The 7,558-nt window shown below is 46.5% G+C and overlaps 1 non-coding gene across 1 annotated transcript; it reads right to left on the bottom strand.

The window, feature by feature from the left end:
* Window positions 1-5,950: 5,950 nt before the first annotated feature.
* On the bottom strand, window positions 5,951-6,066 carry LOC125292742. The gene has a single exon (XR_007193268.1). It is a non-coding gene; the product is annotated as a U5 spliceosomal RNA (small nuclear RNA).
* Between the last annotated feature and the right edge of the window lie 1,492 nt (window positions 6,067-7,558).

The following is a 7,558-nucleotide window of genomic DNA, read 5'->3' as shown; positions in this document are numbered from 1 at the left end:
AAAATCAGATTAATATATTGTCCTCGGGTAGAGGGCGGTATCGATATTAAACTGATAAGAACAGATTTTCCTTTGGAAAACTTTTTTATTGTCACCAACTCATGTTTTTGCATTACATTTTGATTTGTTTTGTTACATTTCATGGATTTTTCTTTGTGGTACATTTTCACTTTTCTTTCATCATTTCATCACATTTTTCATCACATGGTTTTCATTCTTTTCACATTTTGCATTTTCATTTCACATTTTCATCATTTTTTCACAGCACATTTTTTACAAAAATAAAATCATTTGTCTATAAAAGCCATTTTTTGTTTTAAAACTGTGTCTGTGTGTCAAAGAATCCATGTGTGTGTTTAAAAGTTCATGTTTGTGTACAAGGATGTTAAAGTCCACGCTTTTAAAAGAGTTCCAAATGTAATAAAATGCAATAAGAGTCAATTAAAGGTCTCCGTTGTGCCGGACCGGGGTGAGCCACTAACAAGAGGCTCCACCCCGCTCTCAAGCCCGAGGCAAGCGGATCGTAGTGGAGGTCCTCCCCTCCGCCCGCTGCTCCGTCCCGTGATGGTAGTGGTGGGGTGCGTCGGCGGGGAGCCAGCAGCCGTGGGGCGGGAACCTTCTGCTTGAGACCCGGCCCCTCCTCCGAATGGCGATGGCGGCGGCCTCTCCTGCAGCGTAGATGTCCAGCCGCCGTGCGCTGGCAGGGGGCACCGTGCCACGCAGCTTCCCCACCAGCAGGTTGCGGGGGAGGTCCACAGTCTGGCTTTAAAGCTGTTTAGGGTGAGCCAGAGCGCGGTGAAGTCGGCGGCTGGGATGGTGGTGGCGCCCTGGCCCACCCCGCTGACCACAAGTTGGTAGCTTGGGGGACCTCCCCTGCTGGCAGGCTCGGGCATTGCAGGGGGCGGTATCGGCCCACAGGTCCCTCGCCCGCGCCGCACTCCCAGAGCAGGTGCGCCGCCGGTCTCAGGTTGGGCGCATCCTGGGCGTGGGCAGGTGTTGGTTTTGGCCATGCCCGGGGAGTGCATCCGCGGCTCTGACGGGAGGACCTCATGGGAGCCATCCACGCCAGATCCTTCAGCTTGTTCTGGAGGGCGGGGTGGGCAGCGTTCCTCAAGCCTGCTTGGCCTCACTGAGTGTGAGGCCGGGGAGCGAGGGCTCACTGCTTCCCGGTCCTGCACAAAGAGAGACAAGAGATTTTGCAGTGGTTAAAATGGTGACATCCTGCCCCTCTAAGTCAAATTTCATTAAAAACTTTTTTGATAAAAAACATATTGTGGGGGGGGCAGGTTAAAAGCAACTGGACGTTTAAGATCGGTATTTAAAATTTTCAATTTTTCTCAAATACGACCCCATCAGAACCGGGCCAGGGCTGCTGTCTTGCTGTCTCGGATGGGGCGTCGGCGTATCTGATGTGGAGGGCGGTGAAATGGGCTCCTAAAACAGGTGGGGGTCTGGGAGGCCCTTTCCTCCGTTCTCAGGTCTTTTTCTTCAGGACCTCCCTCCTTAGTCTTTCCCACTTGGACCCCCACATGAAATAAAACACACGCTCTCTCCACACCTAAAAGCTCCTGGGGGCTAAAACAGAACACAGTAATAAAAACAAAGGTAGGATAACTGCTTTAAAATTAAAACCTTACCTTCAAAGCGTCAACTGTCTTAGTCCCCAGAACCCCAGTCGTTGTCTCACTTTCCCTAAAAGCGTCAGTCCAGTTGCCCGTCCACCACCCTCATTGTCAAATTTAATACCTAAAATCCTTATGTCTGTTTGTTTAAAATCTACTGCCAGATCTGGTCTTACGTCACCCCACGGCCCAAAGAGCTGGGCCTCGGACTTGCCCCTGTTGAGCTTGGCGCCCGAGGCCCTTCCGTACCAGTCAGTCAAGTCGAAAGTGCTCTTTGGGCGATAAAAGTCATTCAATAAAAAGGGTCCCGTCGTCCATGTAAAGTCGCGCCAAGCCAGTCAGTCCACCTGGCAAGTCCAGTCCTTTGATCCATTTGTCCTTTCTCAATATCTGTGCCAGCGGCTCGATTACATAGCGAACAGGAGTGGGGATAAAGGACACCCCTGGCGGACGCCAGAGCGAACATTTATCGCATTGGTTAGGTGCCCATTTACTCGAATTTTGCTGTTGATGTCTTTATACAGCAATCCCACCCACTTTAAAAACCTTCCTGGAAAACCCATTTTTTGCAGTACCTTTAAAAGGTACTGGTGCGGTTTCCGATCAAAAGCTTTCTCAAAATCTAAATTTAGCACTAAAAGCCTAATATTTCTGTCTCTCGCAAAACAGATGGCATCTCGGACCAGCACTAGGCTGTCCGTGATCCTCCTTCCAGGGACGGCACAGACTTGATCCGGGTGGATCACGTCCTCTAAAACAGTCGACATGCGTAAAGCTAAAAGTCTGCTAAAAAGTTTACAATCACAGTTTAAAAGCGTTATGGGTCTCCAGTTTTTAAGGTCAGTCCTGTCGCCTTTTTTATATAGTAAAGAAACTATCCCTGATCTAAAGCTGTCTGGAAGTCTTTCAAGTTCGTCAAATTCTTTAAAAACAGTCAGCATGTCGTTGGCTAAAATGTCATAAAAGGTAACATAAAATTCCACGGGGAGCCCATCCTCTCCCGGGCATTTTTCTGTTTTAAAACCTTTAAGACATTTTAAAAGCTCAACCAATGTAAAATCCTCTGTTAAAACTTGTTGACTGTTAAGAGTTTTATTTAAAAACTCTAAAACTTCCTCCATCACCTCCTCATGCACCTCTTTCTCTGCGTACAGGTCTTGATAAAACAATTGTATCATTTCTAAAATCCCCTCTGTGCAATTTTCTTCCCTCCCATCATTTTTTAGCTTCATTATCCCACCCCCTCTTGATATTATTTTCTTAAAAAAGTACCTGGTGCATTTTTCTCCTTCTTCTGTTTCTCTTTCTTTACTTCTTAAAATTGTTCCTTTACTTTTAAATTCGGCTAAAACTGACATTTCTTTTTTGACTTCTTTAATTTCTTCATTAAAATCAAAACCCATGTTTAAAAAGTTAAAATACCTCTGTAGTCTCTTTTGCAGCCCCAACATGCACCTCCTCTCTCTCTCTCTTTTGTCTCTACCTTTATTCTTAAAAAAAGTCTTGGTCTTACCCTTCACCATCTCCCACCATTGTGCACGTGTATCGTAAAAGTCTTGGAGGGTCTTCCAGAGGCTGAACTGCTCCCTGTATTCTCTAACTATCTCCTCATCCTGTAACAGGGAACAGTTCAGCCTCCACAGCCCTCCACCTACCGTCACACCTGTGGGGAGTGAAAGGGTGCAGGAGAGCATGCAGTGATCGGAAAAGAACATAGGGGACAATGTAGCATCCGTGGGCGGGCAATCTCTCGTTAAAACATAGTCGATACGGGAGGCTCGGGCGCCGTCACCACTGTGCCAGGTGAAGCCCTCCTCCCGTGGATGCACTTTTCTGTAGCAGTCGACTAAATTAAAATCCCTAACTATATTCTTTAAAAGTACGGATGTCTTATCTAACTTAAAATCTTCCCCTACATTCTTTCTATCCTGTCTGCTTAAAACACAATTAAAATCCCCTCCGACAACTAGGGGAGCCCTCCCTAGCATGTGGGGCTGCAGCTCTTCTAAAAAGTCATGTCGGTCGTGTTTATCATTAAAACCATACACATTAAGAACATTAAAATCCCTGTCTAAAACAGTCAAATTGGGTTAAAGGGCCGTCCGGGTCTCACCACTGTGCTGCCCTTCACCAAGATGTGTGGATTCTTGATCAAGATGGCGACCCCGTCCGCTCTGTTAAAATTGGACCCGCTCCACACGGAGGGTCCCGGGGTCCACATCTGTTCCCACTTGCTGTAATTGTTTAAAAAAGGCAAGGAGCACTCTTGCAGCAGAAATATATCTGCATTCAGAGTGCTCAACAGGGATAAAATGCTCTGAGCTCTCACTAGAGTCTTCACACTTCTTACATTGATTGTTGAGATTGTGAGACTCATGAGCAGTATGGTAAAAATGAACACGACAGAGTTAAAACACTACAGAGGCATGTTTTTAAAACAAGTGGAGATCAACCGGGGTTGATCTCCTGTGACACCTGCTCCTCCTTTATGACCAATGAATTTGGTTCAGAAGGGTCACTGGTGTCTCCAGCGTCCAGGGCTCGGCAGAAAACCTCTTGCGTTGCCCTTGGCGTGGATGCTCTTAAGCGCCATGCGCATAAAGACACCAGCGTCCACCGGGCCACAGTCGATTCAGATCTTTCGAAGAGGAACTATCTGAAGACAGTATCACCGGTTTTCTTCTCTGTCATTTCTGACAGAGGAGATTCAAAAGGTCTCTTATGCTGCGCGTGGGGAGTGAAGCAGGTGCTTCAGCCCCCTCAGAGCCACACTCACCTCCTCAGCGGGTTTGCGGGGAGGCGGGGCTTCCTTCTCTCCTTCAGGCTCCTCCTCCGCCTGCTCCATCTCCTTTTCCAGCTGGGAGGGTGTGGCCTCCAATCCGTGCTCTGACTCTGCCTGGGTGTTAGCTTTGCTCGTAGCCGCCCGGCTAGTCCCTGAAGCTGGCTGGAGGTTTCCCTCCAAAACTTCAGGGACCACCCTTCCTCCATTTTGTCCTTCTCTTCCTGTTCTTGTTCTGGGCCATGCGGCGGTGCCATTGCGGCCATTTTGTTAGCCTTTAGCTTGTTGGCAAAGAGCTGGGGCAATCTCTGTAGAGATGGGATGAAACTCCACAGAGATTACACTTTCTGCCATTTGTGCAATCTTCGAAAAGATGCCCAATTTCTCTACACTTCCTGCATACAATTTCCTGGCACGCTTCGGCAAGGTGCCCAAGCTGGCCGCATTTGCGACACAGCTTAGGCATCCCTTGGTAGTGAATGTAGCCCGGTTCTCTCCCAACACAATCATAGGCCCGGAATCTGGCGGAGGCCTAGGTAACTGCTCGGGTCTTCCCATTGTTTAATGGGAACTCTCCACGAAAGCAGTTCCAAATGCCATCCTCGTCTAAAACCTTAACTGGTGGGCTACGAACCGCGCAAAATCTAGCCAGCCATGTGCTAATGTCTTCCCCAGTCACAGTTTCATTGAACATTCTAACAATCACCACTTTCTGTGAATTGTCTGAAAGTTTCTCAACTTCAAACATGGAGAGCTGGTCTTTACAAGTCACAAACCGTTGCCAAAAACTATTAAGCAGTGAAGCCGGGTTAAAGCTAACATCAAACCCCCTTTGTTCCCAGGCAGAGTCACCAAACAATTCAAGTTCACTAGCATTAAAACCAAGCATTTGTTGGACACACTTTCTTGAAAAGTCCAATCTGGACATTTCCATTAGCCTTCCATTTTTTGTTTTAAAATTTAAAAGCGTCTTGGCTGTGGTGCCTCCTCATGCCAGCACGAGTAGCTGACATGGTGGAGGCACCACCAGCCTAAACTTAAACTAAAACCACTAAAACTATAAATACTTAAGACAATAAATTAACTAAAAAAGCTAAAAGGCTAGGCTAAAACAAGCTAAAAACCACACAATAAAAAGGAGCTAAACAGCGCTTACCTGGGCCTGATGTTTAAAAGGAACTCCAAAGGAAAAGGCAGCTGCTTAGACCTGTAAAAAGAGAAAAAACACAAAACAGTACAAAAACAAAAAAGAAAAACAGTAATTTTTAGACAGAAAAAAACACACAAACCAATATAACTCCCCGGATGAGAGTGTCCAAACCACCACAAGGTAAGGACCGCCTTCCTCACCTTGAGTGGACCGCTATCTTAGCCAAAAGGCCGGCGCGACTGATAAGAACAGATACTAACTTGATCTTAGCCAAAGGCCGATACCCCACAACCGCGGGTCCGGGCCCCTCTGGCGAGGGCCCCGCCACTCAGAGGGTTCCTTTGAGGGACAAGCAAAAGCGGACCCTCACACGGCCTTCGACTTTTGACAGAAAGGTGCAGCTCCGCCCGAAGCAGAGCTTCCAAAAATACCGTAAACTTCGGGGCTGTTCCCCTCCACGGAAATCTTTAGTAAAAGGCGAAAGATTTGTGCGAGATGAAGAGAAACCCGGCGATTGCTGCCACAGGGCACGCTGGGCCGGAGGTCAAGAACGGCGGTAGTCGTGGGCCTTGAGGGGTGACTCAAGGTGCTGCCGCAGCCAAGGCGTGGCTTGCCTTGCCACTCAGTCTCTCCACCTCCCCACACACACATGCTCGCTCCAGTCACAACACAGTGTCATCCAGCTATTTATTAATTTAAAAAAAAAAAAAAAAAAGAAAAGGGCGGAAAACCCAAAAGGGCCGAAAGGGAGTGTAACGCGGTTGGGCAAAAGACCTGGCAAGGACTCAACGTGTCTGCTGGCTGTCAATCAAGGAGGGTTCAAAGTCCCAGAGGTTGGTTCCGCTGGCTGGCTGGTTGGTTTGGCTGGCTGGCTGGCTGGCTGGCTGGCTGGCTGGCTGGCTGGCTGGCTGGCTGGCTGGCTGGCTGGCTGGGTTCTTTTCTTCCACAATCAAAGGGATGTGCACCGTTCCTGGAGTCACTGCAATACCGAGATTCGATGCGTGGAAGCCGGGACGGAGCAAGCCCCTCTTCCGTCTCCCTGTTCCAAAAATCTTTGCAGACGGCCTATTTCTAATTCCGGTACCCCAGTACCGATGACGTTCAGTCTAATAACTCCGCCATACCCCAACCAATGACGTTCAGTCTAATAACTCCGCCACACCCCAACCAATTTTATCACTGAAAACTTCCTTAAAAAACGTTTTAATTGTTTATATATATATATATATATATATATATATATATATATATATGTGTGTGTGTGTGTGTGTGTGTGTGTGTGTGTGTGTGTGTGTGTGTGTGTGTGTGTGTGTGAGAATGTTAGTATGAATTGATGTTTTGTTCACCATGTAAGATTTGCTGATATTTGTTATACTGTTGTCTTGTCATTCTTGTAGTTCTAATAGTTACTGCATGTTTGTAAACATATGTTTATGTTATTTACCTGAAGTTGTTGTTCCTGGTTATTTAATCACATTGTTTTAAGACTTTTCTAAATAAAATGATTTATTTCCCCTTTCGTAAACCTAACACATGTGCCAGTGTCTCTATATTCTTGTTTTCATAGTAGAATGAAGCACACGGAGAAGCAGTTACAATCAGCTAGTCTGTCTTTCAGCCTTTATTGGTCCTCAAAAACGTCACATCATAGGCTTTCTGGCGATATGATTGGTTAAGGGATTTGTGGCGCGAATTTCTTTTACTACGTGAAGGAAAAATCAAGAGTTGACGTCTCCCTCCACTAGAGGAAAAACAGCAGGAAGCACTATGCATCGTTGATCTTGACGTCGTCTAAAGGAGAAACTACTGGATCATCTGAGGTAAAAACAAGTCTTTTTATGTTATTATTACTTGTTATCCATGTTATTACTTCAAAATCGTTTTTAAAAGTTATTTTTGCTGGTAATTACACCTTGTATGCATGGCCGTAACATAATGCGTGTGTGTGTTCACTTCAGCTGATGACAGCTGGTATTTAAGCACACCGTAATCTTTAGTAAACTCATA

Source organism: Alosa alosa, chromosome 3 (genome assembly GCF_017589495.1).
Source record: "Alosa alosa isolate M-15738 ecotype Scorff River chromosome 3, AALO_Geno_1.1, whole genome shotgun sequence".
In the NCBI taxonomy this organism is placed as follows: domain Eukaryota; kingdom Metazoa; phylum Chordata; class Actinopteri; order Clupeiformes; family Clupeidae; genus Alosa; species Alosa alosa.
This window is presented reverse-complemented; position numbering and strand designations above follow the sequence as displayed.